Below are 26,591 nucleotides of genomic sequence, written 5' to 3'. Positions count from 1 at the left end.
CAGTAACTGCCCTGTGAGGAGGTTGTGAGGGGAAGAGCAGAGACCAGAGAATGGCCTTGCTCCTAGGACTAAACCTGAGGGGGGTCCCATCAGTCCTGAACTAAATTTCCCATTCATTCCCTGAAAAGTCCACAACTGCCACTGAGGTACAAGGGCAGGGCAGAGCTAGGGGATGTGTGAAGACAGATGAGAGAACACTAAGAGGCCAGTTCCTGTAAGAACTGGCTCTAGAGTCTACACTCCCAGGAGTTAGATATATAATCCATCACTCAGGAAGACAAGATGGAGAATGGCCACGCCACAATAGATACAGGGGACAGGTCAGAATTCGTAAGCTATAGAGGAGGGAACCCAGACATAGGCCTAAAATGTTCTCTACCTGCTGGTGCAAAGATATCATCATCCCTATTTCCCAGGGTAAGTAAATTCTAATGTCAAACTACCTGGAAGTCAGCTGGGCCTCCCATACCACCCTGCAAATGTCTAACCCTCAACCAAGATCCTTAAAAAGCCATGATCCACTGGACTTGGACAAACAGTTCACAGAAGATAAGATACAATTTGTTAACAAACATGGGTAGAACATATTCAGCCTTCATTAGTAATTTGAACAAGTTTTACACACGAGAGCATTTCTTAACAGGAGTTGGGCGGGGGGAAGCCAGCAGATATCTTAAATACTAATACATCACCTTAAATGCTAATACATCACTAGACAAGATAAAAATACTGTAAGCTTTCTTAACTCAACCAACAGCCATTCAAACAACCCCCTTACCCTTTCATCCAAGAAGCTCACATCCACAGAGAATCCATCCATCCACTCACCCAGCCATTCGTTCACTAATCCACTCATCTATCCTCTCATCTGCCTACCAATCTTGCATTCGCTGTCATTCACACCTATCCACCCTTCCACACATACCCAATCAACATTCATATACACCCTACAAGAAAGACACAAGCCAGTTCCACAAGCTCCTCACCCTGAGTGGGCTCACAGTCTAGCAGAAAGAAGCAACGTGAAAGAAGAGGGCCATGGCAAGAGCTAGATGTAGGGGATGCTGGGAAAGCTGGTTGTGCAAAGCCATTAGTTGTGATGTCATCGGTAATGTTAAAAAAAAAAAAAAAAAAAGGAGACGATCATGCACCAGCAACAGTCAGATGGGTAGATCATGATGTCATAGCCATTCGGTGGAACCCAAGCAGGTGAGAGAGACCATGGAGTAAAGAAAACATGGACAATGGGATGCTCACTGCGACAGACAGAAAACAACAGAAAAGTAAACAACGCTGATGGGGATTTAAAAATAAAAAGTGATGCTCGTTACATGGGAATAAAAAAAAAACTGCACTCATAAGACAAGAACTTAGAAGGCAGAGAGAAAGATGTGGCCCATGAAGGCGTTGAGGGTGTGGTTTCCCCCTGCTCTGAGTTACAGATCTTTACATTGACAACTTCATCTCAGGAAACACCAGGGCCTTTGGCCCACCTGCCCCTCAGATGGGTTGAAAGTTGCAGGGGGAGCCAGGGAGAGCTGTGGGTCCCAGTATTATCAAAGAAAGGACGTTGTGTTTTGCATATGCGTGTCAATCAAAAGATAAAATTTGCCTTCTTTTTACAATGTTGAAAGAAACGAACAAATATGGCTAAGAGCCCTGAGCAGGCGGAGGTGCTAGGACCCCAACTTGGAAACACATGCAGACCACCCTCCCCACACATGTCCTGGGGAATTCTACAGTGACTCTCAGAACCCCAGAACTAGAGACAATAGCAAGTATTATTCCAGATCTGATTAAGAGTCGCAGACTCAAAACCAAACCGCTGCAGCTACCCTTCCTGATTCCCAAGGTGACACAGCAAAGTCACCTACCCAAGCCCTCCTGCCCTCCAAGGCAGCAGCAGGTCCCACGGACCCAAAGTAACCCCTGACACCCCCTTCAAATCTCTTGGCATGAACATTAAGACGAGGCCTACCTAGAGTACACCCCAGTGCTGCCCTATTCATACTATCTTCCCACTGGTAGCTTCCATGTAGCCCCAGCATTCTCCTCCTCACCCGATCCCACATCTGCCCTCTTCTCACCTTGCCTGACTCCCTAAACTGCACACGACCCCCATGCAAAGAAGACCCTTCTGGCCTTTTCCTTCTGAGCATCTCCACCCGCCCCCTCCTCTCACACGGTCACTCAGACTGGTGTGGACAATCTTCCGGAGCCAGGTCAGCAGATGTCCCAAGGATGATAGGCGCCGAGGCAGAGCCTGGAACCCCAGATTCTGAAACAGGAGGCCATCAGACCCCTGCGGCCCCAGCTCCACGTCAGGCCCACGTGGCGTTGCTCACGTGGCCCAGACACGTGGTGCTGGGGGCACAGAAGGTGGCTTCTGACAAGGTTAGTCTGTGTCTTCCACGATCGGAGGCTGGGCCATCTATCCAGGGCCTACACTAAAGAGCTAGGAACTAGAAGCTAGAAGCGGAGGTAGGGAGGGCCCATCTTCCTTCTTCAGCCATCTCAAAAAACGCTTCTTCCAGGGGCCCCTCCTCCTTGCTGGTATCTCAGACCCTCAGCAACTCGGGTAGCAGCAGCCCCACCCATTCCCAACCTTCCGTGCCTTCTCTCTACGGAGCCTGCGCACTGAGCTCTCACCAAAGCTCCTTTACTATAAACCTATCTGTCCACCCTGCTTTCAAGTCTGCACATGCTCCCTGGATCCAGCCAAACTACTGTCCTCCTGCTTGGGCACCTAACAAGAATCTGATTTGGTTTGGTTTGGTTTGGTTTGGTTTGCTTTGGTTTGGTTTGGTTTGGTTTGGTTTGGTTTTTAGTGCCCCCAATAGGAATTGAGAAGTCAAAGAAGGCTGTGACTTTTTTTTTTTTTTTTAATGGCCAGACACAAGCATACAACACACAACCCTACATATCTTGTCCACAACAGAGAAAGAAAACAGGACAGAAGCAGGACAACTCTCCGGGTCTCCCCCAGCAGCCCATGAGGGCCAATAAAAAGACAGTTCCAATCCACAGTACAAACGCGCATTTTACTGGTTACAGAACACAAGGTTTAAACATTCTGGAAGAGGGGCCTTGAAACGGGTTCCAGAGGTGGCATATATGTCTAGGAGCTGGGACCCAGGATCATATATGAAAACCTATGTAGAGATAACCCTTGCTAGTACTCTGAACTGAGATAGGCTTGATCTCAGAGAGCTTCATGAACAAAAATACTTGCTTCACCCAGGGGCTCTTGAGCCTCTGGGCTTCCAGGTCACATTGGCTTTGTCTGCACCAGACCCTGGGTGTAAGTCACACCTCAAGATGGTATGATGCAGGCAAGGCCTCCTATCCCCTCACCGCCTCCTGCCCTTTGGCTGGCTAAGCCCCCTCACATCAGGATCAGAAGGGATCCTTTCCCAGGGAGGAGTCAAGGTACTCACTGGGCATAGCGCCCTTATTCATAGAACCATCTACAGGCCCCAGGCCTGAGCCCTTCCCTCCTATCCTATGGATAGAGCACTATGCAGGGATGTGTTTATGGAGTGAAGATGTGACAGACAGTGAAATGCCCCCGGACCCCCAGCAAGCAGGAAATGTCAGTGATGATCCAAGGTTAGGGACATCTCAGCTAGCTGCTCCCAGTCATTTAGGCTGTGTGGAAGCAGCCTTCGGGAGTTAAATAGCTATCTGTTACTGATCCCAGTGGGCGTTTAGCACATGCAAGCCCCTCCCTCTCTCCCTGCTCCCCCCCCTCCTCTTTTCCTGCTACATTGTAACCATCTTCTCTTCCTTCACAAAAGCATTAAGATTTGATTCCTTTGGGGGGCAACAACAGCACAGTTTTAAGTAAGACATAACCTCTTGGAGCCCCCACTTTATAAATCCCTCTTCCTTTTCCCCATGTAGCTTTTAATTCCTTTCCTATCCATCTGCCCACCCACCCAGACCTCCGCTTTCTTCTCCAGCCCTGACAATCTCAGTGAGCAGAATAGAAGGAGGAGTCCTGAGCCCAGCCGGGTCTCTGCCCCATCTCTCAGATCTCGTTTCCCTTCCTCGTCTTTCCTCTGCCTTAGTTTGGATGGGTTTTTTTTTTTAATCTATTAATTTCCTGTGAACATAATTGTATTACACATGCGAACCAAACATCGCCTCCCTCGTGTATCTGGGCTTGCAATCTTCCCCCTCTGTCTGGTCACCTTTTACATTTAAGTATTTACTGTTATTTATGGCCCTCCGCTGCATGTATTTTATTACAGCAATGGAAGGTGCAGCCTTGTTTGGGGGCCGTGGTGTTCCTCGATTTTTCACGCATTCTTTGAAAGGTATAATGTATTTATCTATTTAAGGACTATGCATGGGAACTCATTATTGTTTCTGTCCAGACAGCCTCTCTTAATTACCCATTTATCATGTTGCTCGTTTTATTGTCTTCTCTCCTTTTTTGCGTCTCTCTCTCTCTCTCTTTTTTTTTTTTTAATTCTCTCCATTCTCCCTCCCCGTTAGAACCTGGGTCTGGATTACCTCATCGATCTTTAGGATTAATGAGAGCCTCCTTATTAATCCTGGTGGATGTTCCTCTTCCGAGGCACCCACAGATCGCTTCCTCTCCTTGCTACTTTCTCATTTCCTCCCCCTCTCTTGCATTTTCTCTCACGCCTTTCCCTTCTCCTCTTCTCCCTGCATCTTCTCACTACGGGACCTCAGGTGCCCCGGATAAGATGAGCAGAAGTCCCATGGGCCACTCCTTCCAGGCTGCTATGACCACTTCCATGTCTAATTCGTTCCTGTGCGCTCATTCACCCTTTCTGTCACTCTTTTATTTCAATATTTATTCTTTTATTTATGGACCTCAGGTGCACAGATTTAGATTAAGCATGATCCGAGGGTCCCAAGCCTTCTCCAAATGGATCTGCCTGAAGCTCTTTTGTTATTTAATCCCCTGTGCTGGTGCTTGGGTTCAGGAGACATTTAGTTATCTCAGGAGCCCGGTTTTGAATTAAGCATAATTCTCACTGCGCTCTCTCTTCTCTCTCTCTCTCTCTCTCTCTCTCTCTCTCTCTCTCTCTCTCTGTGTGTGTGTGTGTGTGTGTGTGTGTGTGTGTGTGTGTGTGTGTGTGTGTGTGTGTGTCTGTGTCTCTCATCCCTATATGCCCTTCTCAGGCACAAGTCTCCATGTATATTCATTATGCCCTCAGCCTTCTCGAGCGTCTGTCTGTCCTGCCCCTCTTCTGTATGTCTTCCTTTATCTCTTTTGTACATCTTTTATCCCTTACACGGCTTGAGCATCACGGTGATTTACTCAAGTCCCCGCTTCTAGGGCCACTCCTAAACTTGTTTCTTTTCTGTGTTTGCTCTTTCCTTGCCTGACCCACCCAACAGATACGTCTTCACCGCATTTAAACACTTATCTATGAGCTGCTGTTTCCCCTCGTGTTCATCTAAATCTTTCCTACGTCTTCCTTCGGCTCTATCTTCCAACTGATCTAGCTCTTTGTCCCCAAATCATCAACAACAACATTTTACAGCCTCCGGGCTATAATTTGGTTTCCTGCGTTTGTCTTGCAAGGCAGAGGAGATAGAACCAGAGCTTGGCACATGCTAGGCTTCACACACACACACACCCCCGCCCCAGCTCCGGCCCATCCCTGGGCCTCAATTTTGAATTAATATGGATGAGTTGTGTTAAACAAGCCCCTCTCCTAGACTTAATTGTCTCACTTATTATCTTCTGCGCCCCTTTTCATCTCTCCCCCACCTTATTGTCACTTTCTATCACTCCCTCGCCCGCCCTTTCATTCCCGGGAGATCAGGTGACCCTGGGGCTCCTCAGCACCCTCCCCCCAGAGTGAATGCAAATCTTTTTTCTCATCCATTCATTCTACTCTCTCATTCTACTCTCGGGGGGCTTCCATTCAGTCTTTCTTTCCATTTCAATACTGGTCTCCACACTTCCAGAGGGCAGGTGCATCTAATTGGAGACATCATAATCTGCTATTAATGGGCCTCCCCTCCACTGCCCCATTGAAGCCCTCCCTGATATCTTGAAGCCTGAAAGGTCTCTTGGTCGGGTGGGTCGTCGTCCATCTCAGAAGCACAGATGGGAATTAACCAATCTGCTGACACAGCCTCTCATCCTGTCCCTAGCAGGGCTCTGTCTTCTAGCTACATTCATCTACCTATCTGTGGGCCTATTATTACCTTTCTTCTCCTCCTTTGTGTCCCTGGCTGTCTTTCTCAGCTGCACTGGCTGGTAAATCGGGTCACCTGCAAACATCCCTCCACAGGACTGCACTTCCTATCGCTTTCTCTCCTCTGCGCCTTTCACAACTACCATCCTTTCTGCCGGCTTGCCTTCTTTTTAGTGTTTAAGCCTCTGCTGGTAGAATTAAGTGGTCAGATTGTGAAACCTAGCTAAAGACTCCCCTGAAGCTCCTCATCTATCTGCTCTTCTCTGTCTCTGTCTCTCTCTGTGTCTCTCTGTCTGTCTCTGTCTCTTTCTCTCTCTGTGTCTCTCTATATCTCTCTGTCTCTTTCTCTCTCTGTCTCTCTATATCTCTCTGTCTCTGTCTCTCTCTGTATCTCTCTGTCTGTCTCTGTCTCTATGACTCTCTCTGTCTCTCTATCTCTGTCTCTTTCTCTCTGTCTCTGTCTCTCTGTCTGTCTGTGTCTGTCTCTATGTCTGTCTCTATGTCTCTCTATCTCTGTCTCTCTGTGTATGTGTCTCTGTCTCTCTTTGTCTCTCTCTGTGTATGTGTCTCTGTGTCTGTGTCTCTCTCTGTGAGTCTCTCTGTGTCTCTCTCTATGTCTCTGTCTGTGTGTGTCTCTGTCTCTGTCTGTGTGTGTCTCTGTCTCTCTGTCTCTGTTTCTCTCCCTCTGTCTGTCTGTCTCTCTCTCTTCCCCCTCCCCCTTCTCTCTCTCTCCCTCTTCCTCTCTGTCTTTTTATTGTTTCTCATGCATTCTCACTTTCTTACTTGCTGTCTCTCATCCCCTTGGAGCTGGGGTACCCCAATGCTAACCCAGCTGGGTTCTCCTTGCATGTTCACATATCCCCTTACGTGCTTAGATTTTAGGCATCTTGTTTGTTTTCTCTCTTTCCTGCTTCCTTCTCTCTCTCTGATCCCACCGTCATCTATCTGCTTATATTAAGGGGACTCGAAAACCTCAGAGCTGGTTTGGACAACTCTTCTTCCCCTTCCTTCTGTCCTTTAGGATTCCTTCTTCAATTAAAAAAAAAAAAAAACCCTCAGGTTCATGATGACCCAATAGCTATCAGCTAGTCATTTTATTGATTTACATATCGACTGACTAGGCGCCAATGAGACCGGACGATGACTGCGTGCTCCCCCCTCAGTTGCTTCCTTCCCTTCTGTACCTGTTTGTTCCCTACCCCTTCACGCTGCTTTCACTTGCCCAGCCAAACATGCATTATGTGATGTAACACACACCAGTGAAACAGCTTCCCGACAAGAAAACCAGAGCGCCCGTGCCCTCTTGGCCCTTCTTACTTCCTCCCACCATGTTAAGCTCTAAAGTGTACAAACCTATAGCCCAGAAACACACACAAATGGCAGATGTGGTGCAAACACAGCATATGTTCTTTTACTACCAGATTCTCCCAGGGTTTACCCTAGACATACAAGGAGCAAATCTGAGACTAGACCCCTCCTTCCCCAGACCCCCTTGGCTGGGTAGACACTTCCCTTTCTGCCCCTCTGGGCCCCAGTGAATGGCCATCCCCATGAGAAACCTGTTTCAAGACCCCAGCATACATAGAGATACAAACACAGTACAGCCTTCCTGGTGGGAAACGACGGAACAGAGTTCATTTGTAAATAGGTGGCTTTGTCTACAGCAATATAAAAATATTTTGGCCTTTCAAGACAGATACAAAAGAAAGTCCCCATTACCGTCCCCAAGTGTCTCAGTCCTAAACAATAAGGAACTTGAAGAGGTTTCGATGGAAACTTTGAAGACAGAAAACCTGCCCATTATGCTTTCCAGACATTTCCAGGGGGTGGGCTCAGGTCATGGAGGCTTGAAGCCTATTTGAGGAGCTGGTCTCTCGGACTGCATTTTCTCCTCAGCCCTTTGAAGGCCTCGGCTCAGAAGGGCGCTTCCAATCCTAGTCAGTACAAGAGCCAGAGGGAGAGTCCGCAATGAAAGGCCCATTCATTTGGAAGAGTGAAAAAGGAGAAATTCTTTTGGGGTCCCACACTTGAAGCTGCCTATAGAATTCTTTTGAACAGACAACACTAGGCGGATGGAGGCTCCCATCTTACAACACAAGCACCAGGTCAGCCCTTGACTTGGCTCGCTGGGCAAACCACCCCCAGCCACCCCCATCTGCACAGGCTGCAGCACAGCTGAGAGGGTACTTTTGGTGGAGCCCCCACCCAATCAGCCGTCAAGTACGCTCACTGTACTCTAGCCACTTACGATTTACAGTTGGAAGGTCCTATGGGCAGGCTCTGTGTCCATGTGTCCAGGGTCCCACGCAGGATTCCAGGTGATGACGATGTTGGCTAAAAATCAGAAAGCTTGCAGTCACAGGGTAGAATCCTACCCAGGAAAGAAGGTACAAGGAGGGGGCTGGCAAAGAAAATCACGAGGATGGCTTACAGCAGGGGCTCTCTCGAGTTCAACAAATATTAAATCCACAGAGACTAATATCCCTCTGTTCAACCAACTCATTCCATGCTCACCCCTACCAGCTACCTACGAGGGGATAGCGCATATACCAAGAGCCTTGGTACTATCCTGCATGGTGGACTAGGAGCTGCTATTTAAAAAGCAAAGACTCATGGATGCTGTAACTATAAAATGCAAACTTATACCTACTGAGCCACCCATCCCCTGGTAGACAGAGCTTTGCAAACACCCTGAAGGTAGGGCACAGGTTGTGCCCAGGGACAAGTCAGTGAGCCAGCAAGACTCAGCATGGGCCAAGCTTGGCAGAGGCCAGGATTCCAATACATGGGTTATGCTAAGACGATAGGGATTTCAGTGGTCCCTGTCTTGAACAACCATTGCACACAGGCACACAGACAGAGAGAGAATGACAGGTGACCCCTCCCCATGGTACCCAGGCAGATACCTCTGAGCAAACCATGTCACAAGAGTATAAGGGACCCAACAGAATGCCAGCACACAAAGTCTTTACAAGTCCAGGGTTTACCTCAAACATGAGGTTAAATATCACGGGACAACTACCAAGGCCCACAAAGAAGTACAACATAGAGCCCAGCCTCCTGGTAGGGATGCCGTTCTACTACCCAGGCGTCAAGGGTTATCCAATGGCAAGACAATAAAAGCACTATGTAGGCACAGCATGCTAACGAAGAGGCAGGGTGACTCAGTTTTCATTTTAATTGTATTTTCGAAATTGGTCCTGATGTAGCCCGGACTGGCCCTCCTGCCTTTACGTCCCAAGTGCTAAGGTTACAAGCGCGCACCACTGCACATGGTTTTATTTGGTGCTGGGGACTGAACCCTAAGGCTTCTTCTCTGCTGGCTGGCAAACATTCCACTAATGGAGCTACACCCCAACCCCCATATTCGCTTGCCTTGAGTTTTCTACAAACTCAAAGTGCTGGAGAAACCAACAACAGCAACAGAACAAAAAAACAAATGAAACGAAAACAAAATGACCGATCGAAAACATGTTTTAAATGAGTTGACTTTTAAAATGTCTTACTAGCGTCTGGGAAAGGTCAACGTATGTGGCCAAGGGGGAGTCAAAAGGCCGTGTCTGTAAAGTGGGGGGCCTCTGGGATGTTACAGACTGAGCTGCATAGAATGGAGGGACCTGACGAACACCTAGTGCAGGCTGCCAGATATATCTGCCCTGCTGGCTCTCCAAGGACTCTCTACGCTATCCGTACTTCAACTTCCACAGACAAGTTTCTCTACCTATACCCCCTCATTCCCAGATGGCTCTCTAACTGAGGGACCCCAAACCCTGCCAGGGCACAGTGAGGACACAATTCTTATCTCCAAGCCTCCCACAAATACCTTGTCTGGCCTGCGCTCCCCAATCCCAACTCTCCTATAACTGCCCCAATCTGTGTCTTAAAAATAAGTGTGCACAGGACAACTGGATGATTTGGGCAAGCCAAACGCTATTGGTCATCTAAGGTCAGGCTACCTAACTGCATACTGAATACCCATCTCCCCATGACCCCTGATGGGTGGGGTGGCCATTCATCATAAGCACGGTCCCCAGGTGACCACGAGACTGCAGACCAAGAACACACAGCAAGACCAAAGACGATGCTGTTTCCTTGCAGGAACCTGAGCTGGGGCCTTGTCTCTACCACTTGTGTTTTCCTCTGTTTTGTTTTTAATGGCAGGGAGGTAATCAGAAGCAGCCCAGGGCATCTGGGTTTTTTCCTGCCTCTCCTCCAGGCCCCTGTGGACCCTCGGCGCGCCTGACTGTCCTTAATGAACTCGGCATGCAGTCCCCAGGCTGCTACGTTTGCACGAAACCCTGGCAAAGTCGTGCCTCGGTTTGAAAGCTGCGTGTACCAGCTCCAGGTCTGCGTGATGTATTAATAACAAGAGAGTGCGGGGCTGGAATCTTAACAAATGTCAGAAAAGCTGCAGAGATGACTCACTGGAGCCAAAGGAAAAAACAAGATTTTATAGAGTCCGCAGGAACCACTGTCACAGATGGCTGATGGAAGACCTTGTAAATGAATGTGCCCTGAGCTCATGCTACACATATAAAATGAGGGCGGGAGCCGTAAGCGCAGCCCCCATGGCTCAACAGGATTAGAACATCCTAACTCTGCATCTTGAGATAATTTTTTTTTTAAAGTTTCTCTCTTCCGGAGGCACACAGGACCTAACTGATCTTGTTTGGGGCACAAATATCTCACCGCCGTTTCAAACAGAGGAAAAACGTCAAAGGACTATTTTTACTAAGATGTTGATCTCAAGAAATAGTCTGCAGTTACACGAAATGATCAGCCTTTCCCGCTCCCTACCTGTTGAGAAAATACTACGCTCTTGCAAGTTCCCCTGACAAATGTAAGCTCTTTGTAGAGCTAATTTCCTGTACCTTTGTTGAGACCCAGGCCCTGGACATTAGGGGCCCATTTATGAAAATGGGAGTGGTAATTGGGACATCTTTTGAAACCATGTTCCCCTTCTCCACATCGGGCCCCCATCAGCCCTCTAATTTGCGTTGGTCGGGTTACAGAGGATGTTTATATATGCCTCTTCCTGGAATTTCACCTCTTTGCTTCAGGAGTAGGCAATTAGAGCGAATTAGGACCTATTTGGTCCATGTTTACCCTTAATGGATAGAAAGGCTGAAGCAGCCTTGGGAACACAGTCTGTCAGTCTAATTGAAGCTGGCAATTTTTTGATTCCTCGTTCCGGCTCGTAGGTATTGTAGCAACCAAGGTCACAAAACAAAAGCCGCAGTCCACCACGGTAATGACGGGCACAGACTGACAGAAAAGGTCTGTGAGCTCCTGATTACTGTGCTGAGGTCCAGAGTCAGACAAAGATGAGTACAGGGGGGTGGGGGGTAGGGGAGGGTGGTTACCGCTCACTTTTTTTACGAGTTGCTACCTTGGGTGGCTTCAGCTAGAAGTTCTTCCCTGAGTGAGCCAGGATGCCAACCAGGGTGATGCCAAGTGCCTCTTGACAAAAGGGTGCACCATGACCCCTTGGGAACAGCACCTCTGGGCACATCCTCCTGTCAGGGAAGTCATGGGTCTACTCTCATTACACAAGGGATGCTCTCTGGCCCAGAAAGGGTTTCCCAGCCTGGCCTGTAGAATGTTTGAATAAATTCCCTGTAATAAGTAAGACCTTCACCACAGCACGTGGGGCAGCAACGGCCTCCAAGAAAAGACCTGTGATTTCTAAAAGCTGTCCGTGAGGAACTAGCTGAGCTCTGAGACACCCCTGACCATGCTTGTCACTCAGGAACCTGTAATCAGCAGCCCTCACCCAGGGGCCCTCTGGAATCTCCAGCCCCCTCATCTCTAAAGCAGGGAAGAATTAGAAACAAGGCTGCCAAGGAGTCTGCCGTGCCAAAGACCCAAACTCCAAAGGCTCAGGTGACTACAGACCCGCACTCCTCATCACAGAGATGGAGAAATGATGACCCTGAGGGCTGAAGGCAAGGCTGAGATCACACCCACAGGCAGGGCTGACAAGGGGCTGGGTTCCTCCAGACAGCTGCCTCTCCAGGACCCAAGGACCCATTCTGAGCTCTGGCCACTGAGCGCCTGACAGTTTCTAAGGAGGAATAGGGTGGTCTACCAGAAATCTAGAGGAGGTTAAATGGGGACTGTATCTCATTACAGAATGGGTACAGTTAGGTTCTGATCTCATTTTACAGACAGAGAAACTGAGGCTCGGAAATGGTGAGTCACAAAGACTCCAACCATGACTGAGAACCAGGACTCCTTCTCCTAGAAGGGACTTTTGCCTTGGGCCAGTCTAGGAAAGTAGTGGGACAACCCCTGGGCAGGGGTGTGGCCACTCTGACCTCTTCTGCTCTACGTCCCTAACCGTACATATCTGCCACACCAACTACATTTCAGACCCCTACCCCCTCCCTCTCCAGTTTCCTAACCTTGGAGAAACTGGCTGCCTATCCACTTACAGGACGTGCTGGAAAAGGAAAAAGAAAAAAAAAAGCCACACAGCTGTGGTCCCTGGTGGCCAGAAAAGACATGTGCTTACTCTTTGGCCCTTCCACCATCCTCTTTCCCCAACTTTCCATTCTGGACTATCTCTTGGCCCCATTCTGTCTTTAAAGCATCTTTTGGGCTTTGGGCCCAACGTGATCACATCCTTGCCTATAGTTAATCCTATGGCTCTATCCCAAGAGCCTTATGCAAGTCTAGCCCGAGGAAGGACAAGCTCAAGGGTCCCCAGGGTCAGACAGTGGGTGGGTGACTACGTGGGGTGACTACAGCAGGGGTCTGCTTCTAGGTGGAACACACAGAGAGAGAGAGAGAGAGAAAAAGAGAGAGAGAGAGGCCCCACACAGCACCCTGGGAACACACACACCATGTCGAGTAGGTAATTGAGGTTTACTTCCTTTCATATGAAGAAAGGACACCTTCCATTGACAGGAGCCATTCACAGGACCTGGGAAACTCATCGAGGCTAGCTCTCCCAATTATCCCCAGGTGGCTGTACTCCATGGGGCTCCCCCACATTCCTTTCTGCCTGAGCCTTTGTTTCCAGCTGCAGCGGGCCTCGGAGCTCCCAGGCTAAGAGTCTCCTCCTTAAGCCCCAGCCAAAGACCCTATTCACTGAGAGAAGAGAAGGCCAACTCAAGGTGGTGGGGAGCCAGGCTCTGGGGCCCCTCTCCCAGGCTAGGGGAGGGAAGACCTCACCATCTGCAATTTTCTCTTAAGCCCAAAGAAACTAGAGAGCAATTAAGAAAGTCAAGACTGTACCCTCCACCCTTGTTCTCGCCTTAATTAATTCCTCTCCCACACACATCCTGCTTGAGTTGGAGGGTGGGGGCTACTGGCCTCTGTCACCTGACACCTGCCCTACACACACACACACACACACACACACACACACACACACACACACACACACTGGACTTGGGGATGAAGAGAGATGAGAAAACAAACATGGACAAAGCCTCTGAGAAGCCCGACTAAAGCTACCAGATTCCCAAAGGAAGAAGAGGCAGGACCCCATACATTGGCCTCAGGGCCCGACAATCCCAGACATTTGCATCAAAGATGGAGGCCTAGGACCCCCTCTCCTAACATTGTTCTGCTCTGTAGCCCTGTTGCTGCCCAGAAGGAAATACCATCAGAGGCTCCTAATACCCCCCCAAGTATCCCTAACTCCCACAGGACTAATTGTTCTTTGCCACAAAGGCAACCTCACCCTGAAACACCCCTTTCCTCAGAAACTTAGAGAGCCTGAGGTGTCCATGAGCAGCCAGGGTTTATTCAGAGCCATCCACCACCCACACCAGTATCCATCTCTCTCTCTCTCTCTCTCTCTCTCTCTCTCTCTCTCTCTCTCTCTCTCTTTCTCTCTCTCCTCTCTCTCTTACAGAGACCCCTGTGCTTAAGTAGACCCCACTCAGAAAGACCCAGTTCTAGAATTTTCCATCTTCTCTAATTAGGGATGGGATCTTAAACCTTACTTTCCTCCTTCTTTTGTCTGAGAAGGATGGGGCTCAAATAGGCAGAAGAGGGGGTAGCTCTCTGGACTCATTCACACCCTGTTAAATTCCAGTCGCTAGAGAAGAAAGGGCTCCCAAGGCAGCCACCCCTACCCACTTCCTCCAGCATGGCTTCTTCACTGTCTTTTACTGTCCACGGCTCTGTAACCTTTGAGGGCCTTAATTTACCTCCCTCCACAACCCCTTGGTGTGATACCCCTTTCTCTTCATTAAGCAGCTCATCAAAATATGGGTAGAATTTTTTTTCATTCTAAGAAGTCAGATTGTTCATAAAAAAATTAAAAATTAAAAAAAAGATGTAAGTTACTTCATGTAAATGAAAGAATAAGAAACATATGCATCCTGCTGCCCCGAAGTCTTGCCAGGTTTTGACATCATTTAGAGAAATGTACTTTCGAATACATTTGGGGTTTGAATCACACAGATCAGGGGCCCTGAAAACTGCAGCCAGCAACTTGCAGGCGGGAATGTGTAAGCAAAACCAGCCCCCTCCACCAGTAACCTCTGCTTAAGTCGGGCATCCCCTTCCCACCCCTGGGGCAGATGGACAGGCACTCCCTCGGGAAACCGGGAAACCGCTATCTCTTCCCACAATCTACCCTCCTCGTGAATCACTGAGTTAAAAAGGACTGGGGGTGGGGGGAGCTAAGTGCCTCCTATCACCATGGCAGAGGACCAAAGACCACCTCCCATCTTCCCACCAGGTGACAAGGTCCCTGTGCCCGCTCTTTTAGCAATTCAGGGCTCATTTCCACCCTTTATGACTCAGGGATTGCCCAAAGCATCAAAAAGAATTTTCCAGAAAGCCATCATTTCTTTTGATTCTCACAAGTGCCAGCATCTCTCGTTCCTAAGACTCTAATCCCAGAGGCTAGTGGACCGTATATTCATTCAGAACCTAGTATATTCTTCCTTGTTTTTAAACCTAATGCCACCCAAAATCTACCAGAGATACCTGCCTGAGATTTTAGCTTCCAGTCCCTGAAACATCAGTCAATCAAAGTGTGCCTTCCTGTGAAGCCTGTTCCTGGATCCTGGGAGGGTAGGTGGGGCTGGCTGCAGAGTGTGGGAGTATTCTGGGATACGTGGGCATATCGGTCTCATGGTTGGGTCTGTTTGGCCTCGTCTTAACCTAGCCTAACCTCTTGGCTCAGTCTACCCCCCCCCCCAAGTTCCGGGCTGTCCCTAATGAGCAAGCTCAGAGCTGCAAGCCCTTGGCTCAGCTCAGACTACCTACCCAGTGGCTTTGTCTAAGCTCCGGATTTGATGCCCCTGGGAGCTGGTATCCTGCCCTAAGCAAGCTTCCCCTCCCAGCCCTGCTCCCTAGCCACGTCACCATGTTTGCAGGTTGCTCAGTAAATGCCAGCTACGGAGTAAATGTCACAAGGCAGAGCCTTCCTGATGCCCTAGGCACACACTCCCTGCTCGCTCCAGCATGCTGGGCTCTCTAGAGAGGAAAAGCAGGCAGGCAAAGGCCAGGCCTGGGTGCTTGGCCCCCTCTCGTAGTTAGGTTTTGTGTAATAATAACAGGATCCCATCCCATTTCCACTTCGGAGGGGGAAAGGCGGAGCCGTAGAGGAGTCAGGTATGAATCTCATTTAATGAGAGAATACTGTGGAAGCTGCATCCAAATCAGAGATACCATGGGAAAGATAAGCACCCCACCCTCAGTCCTCAACCAGGCTGGCATGTTAGGAGGAATCTTGAGACAGGACATGGAGTTCAAGGTGTCCAAAAAAGTGGCAATGGGCCAAGGTCAGACCTGGACACAGTCAAAGTGCCCCAATGTCTCACGCCACCCCAAGTGGGGCAAAGCAGGAGGAACCCTCCTCTCGAAGCCACTTTGATGGCTGCTCTGTTCACCTGATCCTTCGACCCTGTGAAAAAAACCTGGTCCTACCCCGCCCCCATTACCCACACGAACAAGATTTCAATGGCTCTATGAATATACATTCTGATTAAATGAACTAACCACTCTTTGTGGTTCAAAACCGTGAGAACACATGATGAAGTCTTCCGTGTCGTCTCCACCATTACTGTGTTACAGCAGTGTCAGAGGGGAGGAAAAGAAAGTCACCCTCGCTCCAAACCACCATTTCACGTGAGAACATTGTCAAAGTGCCATGTGTGCAAGGCTGAAATTCTCATGGGAACAGAATTGCCATGGCCATGGGAGAAATGTCTCCCCGCCAAGGGTGGATAGACATCTGTGTCCACATCTCTGAATGGGAAAAGGCCAAGGGCCTGTGGATTCACATCGTGAACATTAACATCATGAACATAGTCAGTCAGGCTGACTGTGTGCCTACTGTGTTTCTTTTCCTGGACATTTCCAGGAGTGTAGACTATGTGTGACCTATCCCCACTTACCGTCTCTGGTCCCTGCTAGACAGGGACCAGGATGGACTCCCACACGTGCTGTCTCGTGGTAACCGTCTCAGCTCCGGGCAGTGTCCAGGCATCCAGGTTCCGAGGTTAAGGCGAGAAGCTTCATCAGCTGCACCCCCATGTATTCCTTCTTGAGTGAAGATGTAGTGTCACTGAATTCTAACAAAGTTGTGTTTGTCGACGCAAGAGACTCACCCTATTCCAGGAGGGTTGCAACGTAAGGATGTGGAGTCCTCGCGCTGGGCGTCCTGGGGTCCTCGCGCTGGGCGTCCTGGGGTCCTCGCGCTGGGCGTCCTGGGGTCCTCGCGCTGGGCGTCCTGGGGTCCTCGAGCTGGGCGTCCTGGGGTCCTCGCGCTGGGTGTCCTGGGGTCCTCACGCTGGGCATCCTGGGGTCCTCATGTCCTCTCTTCTTCAGCCAGCACGGCCGGTGGGCAATGCCAGCTTTGAGGAAAGGCAAAAAATTAGAATTCCTACAAAGCAAACATCCTGAAAGAAAGAAAAGCCACCTGTACTCACACGCATGAAGACAGGCAGCGGCCTCACCTGCTCTTCTCTGGAGATGGGCAGCTCGTGGAACCTGAGCACAACAGGAAATGGCACAGGAAGACGCGACGGGCCTGGATAGTAGCCCCCAAAACAACACCAAAAGGTCAGCAAGGGGCCTAGGAGGGCAGAGCCATGAACTCTCAAGGACACGGTGGTGGTAAGTGTGATAAACACCCACCAGGGTAGGGCGACGACTTTGAGTTCGACGAAGCCGACGATGGGATCTCCAGGGCCAGCAGGCCAAGGCATAAACCTGTTTTAAGACCCTGGTCACTCAGCCCCTGGAAACTAGGCCCACGGGAGATGAAGAACCAGCAAGGGATTGTCCAACAGGCACGGGGAGGCTGTTGGCAACTGAGGTGAGTTTGGGGAGGTGGAGGGAGGTGGAGGGGATGGAGGAAGAGCACAATGGTATGGGGACCTGATGGCAAGGCTAAGGGCAGCGGGTGGGCCAGGTTAGCCACAGTGTGGCTTTAGCAAGGGAAGCCAGACTTTAAAGCAGGGGTAGGGGTGGCTGAAACCCGAGGGAGAGGTTGGAATAGGATGACCCAGTGACACCGAAGCACAGGTGGGTGTTAGGGAGACACCATGGAATAAGGCTATGCAAGCAGAATGCCAAGTGGGCGATGAACCCTGGCACTGTAGAAGCAGGGGGGAGCCAGCAGGTAGAGAAGAGCAGGTGGGCAGCCAGGCATAGGCGGGGCCTGCACATGCTCTCTAAAGGCTCCTGACATGGGACACAGTCCCCAGCCATAATTGGGGACAAAAAAAACGGCTGGACTGAGTCCCAGGGGGAGGAACAAACTGTGGAAAGGGTCCAAAAGCCTCAGACCCCCATCCATCAACCTATCAAGAGGGAGACCTGTGTGGCCAGGACAGGCACATCACAGCTGTTCCTTTTGCGTTTGCCTCAGCCCTAAGCTGCGGGGGACAGTAGCCCGTACTCAGCCATGAATGGGGGGATGGGGGGGAGGCAGAGAGGGGGGAGGCAGAGAGGGGGGAGGCAGAGGGGGGGGAGGCAGAGGGGGGGGGAGGCAGAGAGGGGGGGAGGCAGAGAGGGGGGCAGGGCCCTGGGGGTGGGCAGGTCTGCACAAAGGCAGGGCAGGCAAACCAGGCCCACCCCATGCCCTCTGAATGCCCTCTATGGAGCCAGAGACCACTGCTCTGGCTCCCAGACAACCCCCCAGCTTGCCCTCCCTAGGAAGCAGAGGCCATCAAGGGACAAGCTAGGTGGCAGGTGCCAAGCCCAGGGCCAGGACCATGGGCACGCTCAGTTAGGATCAACTGTGGATGACAGAGTAGACGCGCGGACGAATGCAAGGCGCAACCCTAGAACCCCTCAAAGGGGGCTGAGACTAGGGCAGGTCACTAATGATCCCAGTCCCTTGAGCCAGACACCCGCAACCCCTTGACCCTTAGCTGCCCAGATGTGGCAGTTGAGCCTGTCCATTCGTCCGCCTGTCCCACCATACATCATCCCACATACTCTTACTGAGCCCCACTATTTACCGGGTTGGTGCTGGGACACCCAGAGGAGGAGGGGGTGGCCTAGGGGCACCCCAAAGGAACCAACCAGATTCAAATGGGAAAAGGGGGTAGGGGGAGACAAACAGAGGGAGGCTGAGACAGAGAATGAAGGAGGGGAATGGGCAGTAGAGGCAGAAAAAAAATCAGTTGTTCTCAGAAGAATTGGGGCTGGTGCTTTTCCTGCCTCCTCCCTCCCCCTCCTTGGCCTCATCTCCGTAACTTCCCAGTATGTCCTGAATGATTCCATAGATGTTGAGTACCCAGAACACTCTAGCCCTGTGGGCCAACTACTCTGAAGCCAGCCTAAATGCCTGGACTGAAAGGGGAGGAGGGCTTTTATATCCATTGATCTACCTGAGAGTCCCAGGAAGCATGCTAGTGGGTGAGAAGCAAACTGTCTTCAGGAAGCAGTTACCAGGAGTCCTACTTACAGGCTTCCTGCCTTCCAGAACATCAAGGGCTGAGATGGTAGCAAGGTGGGGGGAGGGGGGAGGGCCAGGGTGGGTGGATAGGAGTCTTGTTTGAGTTGCTCAAGGCTGCTAAGTTTGGAGGCCTGATGACCTAAGACTAAAATCCTGAACAAAGGCCCTCTCCGCATGGCCCTAGCTTTTGAAATACTCCCGGACTCCTAGAATATCAAAAGTGGCTTCGGGGACCTATTATTTCAATGTAAATATTATTAACAGGTATTTGAGACAAGGGACCCTGCAGACAGTGGAAATCTCAACAACTGACTGTGCACTGTGGACAGGGAGCCTTGTGGGTGGCTTCTCCTCTCCTAGGCCTCCGCTCTATCCTAGTACCCTACCTTCAAGTCCAGCACAGGGTAGTGACATAACTTGGACCCATGGTGCTATAGTAGACCCACTGAGGAAAGGGGGGTGTGCGTGGGGTGGGAGGAGGGAGTCCCCTTTGCTTGTTGATTGCTGGGGTGGGACTGGGGAACTTGGCAGGAGTCTGGGTGACAAGGAATGACTGTAGTCACTATGGACCTCTTGTAGTTCCTTGACTCAAAGCTACCTTCAACTTGCCACCCCATTCAATGGGTCTTGCACTGGGACGGGGCAGGGGCGGGGGTGGAGTGGGGTGGAGGGGTTAGGCTTCAATGAGGAAGGAAATCTACATTAAAGTGTAGCTTAAAGAACCCAAAAGCCCCCACCCCACCCCTCAGCCACCAGCTCAGTTCTCATTATGATAATCAATGTTTTTCCTTCTCAGACAAAGAGGGCTCCTTAGGAGATGACTATTGGAGCCCAGCAGCTACCTCATTAGCTCTGAGGCCTCTTCCTTCCACAAGGCCCAAGATTAGCCCCATGTTCATTAAGGAGAAAGGCCAAAAAAAGTAGAATAAAACTGGAAAGAAAAAGAAAAAAAAAAAAAAACTGGCCGGGGGGGGGGGCAGGAGTGGCTCCATCCCAGGAGCTGGTCATTCCTGGAGACCTTTCTTGTACCATGGGGACTTTAATCACCAGTCCAGGGAGGCATTAGGGAAGGGTAATCAGGGCAAGAGGTTAAACCTGGGGAGAGGAACTCAAACCCCTTCAATGGGGCTATGTGATATAGAGGCTTCCTGGGACGTGTCACTGGGTAATCAACTTAAAAGCTTCCTTCTGGTTTTTCTCCTCTAAGCCCAGGCTAACCTAGGAGGAAAGCTTCTGCTGAGGTTTGGGTAGCTCTTAGTATTTTCTGAATCTCCTTTCCTGGGCTAATGCTCGCCCTTCCTCCAACTCCCCTACCCAGACTCCCCCTCCCACTGCCCCTGCTCTTTGATCTTCTCTGTGGGAACCTAACTTTGAGAAAACTTAATTGTGACCCCCCAAAATGCATTTGCTCAGGAATACCTAATTGGTTTCCCCTTCCAGTCCCTCAGCTAAGGGGTCATGTGTCTTACCTGATGGAATTCACCTGGCCTTCCAGGTGAAGACCGTGAACTCTGTTTTAGCCAAGGTAGCTAGCTTGGAAGAGCTGGCCTACACCGTGATCCCAGTTTTAAGTGGTTTTCCTAGGACCTGAACTCAGACCACCAACCGCAGAGTGCTCTAGGCAGCCCTGGCGGCTGGGTGGCATGAGGCAGGTTTGGGAAACTGAGAGGACTGGGAATCTAGGTTCCCAGAGAAAGTGAGAAGAGTTGTGTCTGTGAAGCCAGTGATGTGGGAGTAGGAGGGCGAACCAGAGCCGTGAAGCCATGGAGCAGCAGAAATGGAAATGCATTGTCCTTGTGTCCAGCCAGGCTGGAATGGTGCCAAGGGTCAAGCTACAGAAAAGTCTTTACCTGAGCAAGAGCCGTTCGATGGAGAAGAGCGAGTCAGGAAGCAGTGGGTTGGAGGGGAAATTGGAGGTGAGGAAGGAAAGCAGCGAGTGTAGACAGGCCTCGAGAAGCCGGGCTGTGAAGGAAAGACAGACACTGGAGTGGCAAGGAAGGAAGACAGGGGGAGGCGGGACTCCAGGTGAGGGCAGCGGAGTCAGAAGTCCAGAGAGGAACTGAAGTGGAGGTGCAGGCTGGAAACAGGAACATGTCCACTGCTACTAAAACGGAAGAAGCCAAGAGGCTAACGATATGTGGGGGCCCCATCAGAGAAACCACTTGGCGACCTCTGCTTCCCCGCGTGACGGCAGGCCGGCCCTGGGTCAGGACAGGGAGTTGTGAGCATCAAATGAATGGACGATTGCAAGAGAGGGACCAGGGTAGCTCCAGTCTCCATGTGCACAGAGCAGTGCTGACAGAGCAGGCAGTAGTGAGAGCCCCTGGCCACTCTGCGAGACGGGAAGGGTCCCTCCAATTAGCCTGAATTAACTCAGAGAGGGTCTCCGCCCATGGCATTTGTCTGCTCCTACTTTCTCCTTCTGTCTCCATTTGCCTCCTAATCCAATCAGCTCCTTTCAGAGGCCAGGACACTATTGTCCACTCCAAGACTGGGTTCCCTAAAGCAGCCCGGTTGGGCTTTTTTTTTTTTCTCTTGTCCGGACAAAACTGGTTGGTTTAAAAAGCCATCAAAGAAAGTGCTGGTAAAGACGAGGGTCCTAATTAGCCTCCGAAAGAGACTGTTCGTCATTATCTTTGTACCTCAGCCATAGCCTGGTGCATGGGGCACATGGTCAGCGTCTCAGAAAATGTTTGTTGAATGAACTTTTTTTTTCTTTCTAACTCTGGAAATTATTTATCGAGCACAAATACCCAGCCCCTACTGTGTGCTCACAACAGTGAGCCTCGGGCTGGCCAGTGGGCGGTAGGGACAGCCTCCTTGGTTAGTAAGTATTTGGCAATTTCTGGGCGATTTACAAGGCACTTTCTTGTGAGTTACATCGTTTGGTCTTCAGAAGCACTCTGTGGGGTAGACCAGCTGTTTTCCCCCCACCCCCCACCACCCCACCTCCCCCCACCCCCCACTTTCTCTTTCCTTTTTTTTTTTCTTTTTAAATGTCTATCTAGGTGTGAAAGGAACTGAAACTTGGAAGCTAAATGACTTGTTTAAGGTCACACCGTTGCTAAGAGGTGAGGTCAGCACATGCTACCAGACTTGGGCCACCACCACCCCCTCCCCTGATTCCCAGCAGCTCCCCAAGACCACCCTTGGGAAGCAAGAAATTTCCCCGTTGTGAAATGTTTGATAATAAAAAACGTTAGGCAGGGACGGGGGAAACCGGACCATGAGAGGTCATCACAATGCCAACCATGTCCGACTTTGTCCCCACCCCCGTCTTAGCCACTGTAGCAAAAGAGTCCATTGTCCTCAACCCCACGAGTGAGGTGGGGCTCTCCCAGTTCTCTTTCCCACCTACCTCTTTAAAAGTCATGAAAACTAATAAAAAAAAATCAATGCCAATTCACCCCTCTCTAGACACGAGGCTACCCCCTTGACACACACGAATTACATAGGAATAACACGGTCATATTACATAGAAAGTGCTCTGGAAATGGCCACACACATTACTCATGTCCTTACTCAAAGTCTCCTGGACGGCCTGTTGTCTTTAGGAGCCCCTAGCTGGAGCAAGAAGAGCCCTGGGCATAGGGGCTACAGGAGTCTGCAGGAGAATAGACGAGACACATGAGACTGTGAGTTGGGTGACTTGATCCACCTGCAAACCTTTCAACAAACATGTGCTGAGGTTTCTGCCCAGCCCTGCCTCAGGCTGCTACAGTTCATTTAATTCTCACAACAACCCTAGGAGGTTGCTCCTAATGTCCCCACTACCCCAAAAGGAAGGGACATCTCCAAGAAGGTGGGTGGGGGGGGAGGGGGCATGCCTTTGGGGGTCAGCCACATGCTCATTCCAGAAGGAAGCACCCCACCCCACCCACAGTTGCCAGCAAGATGCTGGTCCCCCCCCCGCCGCCCCAAACCCCCCTCCTGAGAGGTTCCCATTGGGGACCCTTCTGCTCAGGACATTGTTAGGACAACATGGTCAGTCACAAGGGACGACCCCCCTCGGGGAGGGAAGCACTTCAGTTCACTAGCTGATGAACACGAGCACAGATGTACAGGGAAGGACTCAGACTCAAGATACAAGCAGAGCAAAGGTTGAGGGGTCATGGCCAGTGCCCCCTCACTAGGGCATTGATTCAAGGTTTGAACCCCAGAGAGAGACTAGCTGGACACTGATGATCCTCTTTGTTGCTTGTCCCTCGATGTCCTGATCCCAGGGGGGTCCACAAGAAGTTGTTCTGTATGCTAGTGGGTTCCTGGAATCCATGCTCCTTGACTCTACAAATAAGCAAAGGTTAGAGAATTTATTAAATGCCCAGGTATAAGTATTAATTACAATTTAAGCTAATTAATTACAACTAATTACAATTACAGCTAATTATTTAACATTCTAATGGCTTGTCTAATGGTTGTCTTTAATGGCTAATGGGTCTGGGGGTGATGAATGGGGAATGGGCAGGAGGAATCCACAGGCCATATAAAATGCAAGCAACTTGAGGGAGGGGCTGTGGTACCAGGAGGCAGAGGTGCACAGCAAGTACTTGAGCAGCAGCCTTGGCATCCAGAAGGTGGTCCTGGAAGACTGGTGTGAGCCGATGATGTCATCCCTGAAGAGAGCTCCTATGATATGGGAGGGGGTTGTTAGAAACCATCTTGATGACCTCTAACGGCCAGCACAAGAACAGCATAGAGAGGGAGGGGGCAAGTGAAAGAGCAGAGAAGGGAGGGGCAGGCTTGGAGGGAAAGAGGGAGGGGTGGGAGGGATCAGGGAGGAGAAGCAGGAATGGGATGGAGGGGAGGAAGAGAAGGGAGGGGTGAGAGGAATGAGGGAAATGGGTAGGGGCGGGGGGAGAAAGGAGGAGGAAGGGAGGAGGGAAAAGAAGTGGGAGGAGGGGAGGGGAGGGAGGAAAATGGGAGGAGCAAGATAGGGGAGAAATGGGAGGGGAAAGAGGGAGAGATGAAGTGGGAGGGGGAGGAGGGAGAAGAGATGGGAGGGGGAAGGAGGGAGAAAAGAAATGGGAGGGGGAGGAGGAAAAGTAGAAGTGGGAGGGGGAAGGAGGAGGAGAAATGGGAGGGGAAGGAGGAGGAGAAATGGGAGGGGAGGACAGCAATGGGAGGGGTACAGATAAATTGATTGACAGGTCACAAGTGTTAGCTGTGTGCGCATGCGCAACTCTAGCGCCAGTCTAGCAGGCCAAGAACCATTTGCACGTAGAGACCGCTAGGGGGCGCGCGGCCCGCACCAAGACTCCAATAGCCCAACCACCTGAGGCACCCCCACAGGCACCAGGACGCAGCTGCTAGAGCTAGGCTGACGTAGGGGTGGGGGGAGGGCGCCCAACAGGTTTCAGGCTTGGGAAGGGGGGCATAGCCCACGTCGGCCATCTTTAAGGGTCGCTATGCACCACCACCACCCCACCCCCCCACCCCACCCCCGCCTCTCCAAGATACCACTAGCCAGAGCCAATTTCCAGACATGACGCAGCACACTCACAAGCATCTAGGAGCCGCCTTGCACCAAAGCCACGACCATAAGGAGACCCTGCAGTAAGGGGCTGCCCCCAGACCACAATTCTACTTCTGATAAGTAAAAGCAGGACGCTGCCTCCCACCATTAGTAAATCCAATTAACCATAATTAAAATTTAAAAGACTCAGTTCTTAATACGCAACACACTCATTTTTGAGGTCTTAAGCTATATGACAAAATAAAGGAAGACCACCCTGCCTCTCCCCTCCAATATCAACCCCCCTTCTCCCCAAAATTTTGCCCCCCCCTTTGCCACGTCAACTCTGAAGACCCCTAATTAACATTTTTGCAATCCTTCTCCTCAAAAAGCCACTCCTTTCTAAGACCCCATTAAAAAAAAAATCACTGAAAATAAATTAATCTGCGTCCATGACACCCTAAATCACACAGCCACTGCAGATGACGCCATCTCTGACCTATGTAAGTCCTTGCAAGCGCACCTCAATAAACCCATGTATCTACTAACATTTCCCCTTAGGTAAATGAACCCACAGTCCCGCAGCCCACCTCGCGCCCGACCCCCTCCTGCAGGAGAACAAAGGCCACCTCCTCTTCCATCCCCACCCCGCCCCCCAAAATTCCGCAGTGCCACCAGCGCCCTCTTGCGGCCATCAATAGAACCTTCCAGAACCTGCCACGTAGCAGCCCTTTGGCGCGCCCCCCCCCGCCCTCAACCAGCCAGCCCAGGATGAGGAGGGGGCGGCCGAGGGGGGGCTTGACAGGGACAAAGGAAACGGCAAAAGGTGATTTACCAAAAGTCAAAAGCCTTCAATACGTCAGAATCCTGCCGCAGCCATCATGCGCAATGCTAAAAACCCTGCCTCTAAATTCCCAGCACTCAGATCGCCCCCCCTCCACACACCCCCTTTTCTGCATTTCTCTTTTCCTTCATTCGAGACGCAAGGACATGGCTTTTTATCAACCCCAGCCCACCTCCCACATCTATTCTGCCTGTGCCCCCTATTCCTTGACCCTAGCGTCAACTGCAGCCTTCCCTATGTGATCGGGGGTCTCCGGGCAGATTTGCCTTTGACACCATCTCTGGCCGCTGTTAAAGTGGCTGCGTCACGGAAACGGCTAGTAAGGGTTACATTTTTTTTTCCCCCTATATTTTGCCTGAGATCAGGTCTACACAAAACCCGAGTGTCTGGATTCGGAATCGCTAGATTACGAGAACGTCTAAATCTTACGCCCACGATCCACTGAGAACCTGGCTAAAGACTAGGAGGAAAAGATGGCTTAAGACCCCTCTTTTCAGGTACCTCCCCCTCCCTATTTTACGGGGCTTGCAGGATGCATCGCCGCCATGTCTCCCACCATGAATGGGTTTCTAAAGGTGGCTTTGAACCGCCAAAATCGGGTTTTTAGACTCCAGAAACCAAAATACACTGGATTGGGGGGGGGGGGGATTATCTGGTTATCGCTGTTGTTCTTAATAAGGGTCTCTGCCACGCAGCCCACGCTCCAGAACTAACGGAGAAAAGAGCCCTGGTGGACCCCCCCTCCCGCCCAGGAAAATGTGCCTGAGGATTCTTTTCCTAACAGAATTTTGTGTCGGATGCTGGGGACCAGGCTGAGTAAGGGGCTGCCTTTGGGAGAAGGTCCCCAGCAATGGTCTTTCGGCGAGTCCAGTAGGACAGAGCCAAAGCCAGAAGGAGATGTCGTCTTTATTTTTGCACATCCTTCCAGGCAAAGGATGGCTAACCACTCACCAGGTAAGGCATTCTCCCGTGGCCGCCCCGGGTCTCTGGAAGAGCTTCAGCCAAGGCCAGCAGAGCCGAGGCGAGCTCTATTCCAGTTCTTCGCCTTCTGCGCTAGGGGCTGGCTGGGTGGGGTTTATATAAAGGCGCAGAAGGGGTGGTCTTTGACGTCAGCGCATTCTGCTGCAATGCGCTCATTTCTCTAAAAGTGATTGGCTGGAAAAATGAGCCCCCCAGATTCTATGACAAATTGCTGTAGCCGCACCCAGACTGCAGCAAAGAACGAAGGGAGAA

General features: G+C 50.7%; 1 long non-coding RNA gene and 1 other non-coding gene across 2 annotated transcripts in view; both read right to left on the bottom strand.

Annotated features, from left to right (window-relative positions):
• Meg3 (maternally expressed 3) overlaps positions 1-26,404 on the bottom strand; it is a 32,194-nt gene extending 5,790 nt beyond the window's left edge. The window contains 8 exon segments of the long non-coding RNA NR_131064.2: positions 8,434-8,519; positions 16,763-17,008; positions 17,111-17,184; positions 17,292-17,366; positions 20,913-21,024; positions 22,585-23,346; positions 23,583-23,688; positions 26,310-26,404. This is a non-coding gene — a long non-coding RNA (maternally expressed 3).
• On the bottom strand, positions 2,301-2,376 carry Mir770 (microRNA 770). The gene has a single exon (NR_032296.1). It is a non-coding gene; the product is annotated as a microRNA 770 (primary transcript).
• Positions 26,405-26,591: the final 187 nt, after the last annotated feature.

The sequence above is a fragment of the Rattus norvegicus genome, chromosome 6 (assembly GCF_036323735.1).
Source record: "Rattus norvegicus strain BN/NHsdMcwi chromosome 6, GRCr8, whole genome shotgun sequence".
NCBI classification, from domain to species: domain Eukaryota; kingdom Metazoa; phylum Chordata; class Mammalia; order Rodentia; family Muridae; genus Rattus; species Rattus norvegicus.
Note: the sequence above shows the minus strand (reverse complement) of the source record. Positions and strands in the feature narration are given on the sequence as shown.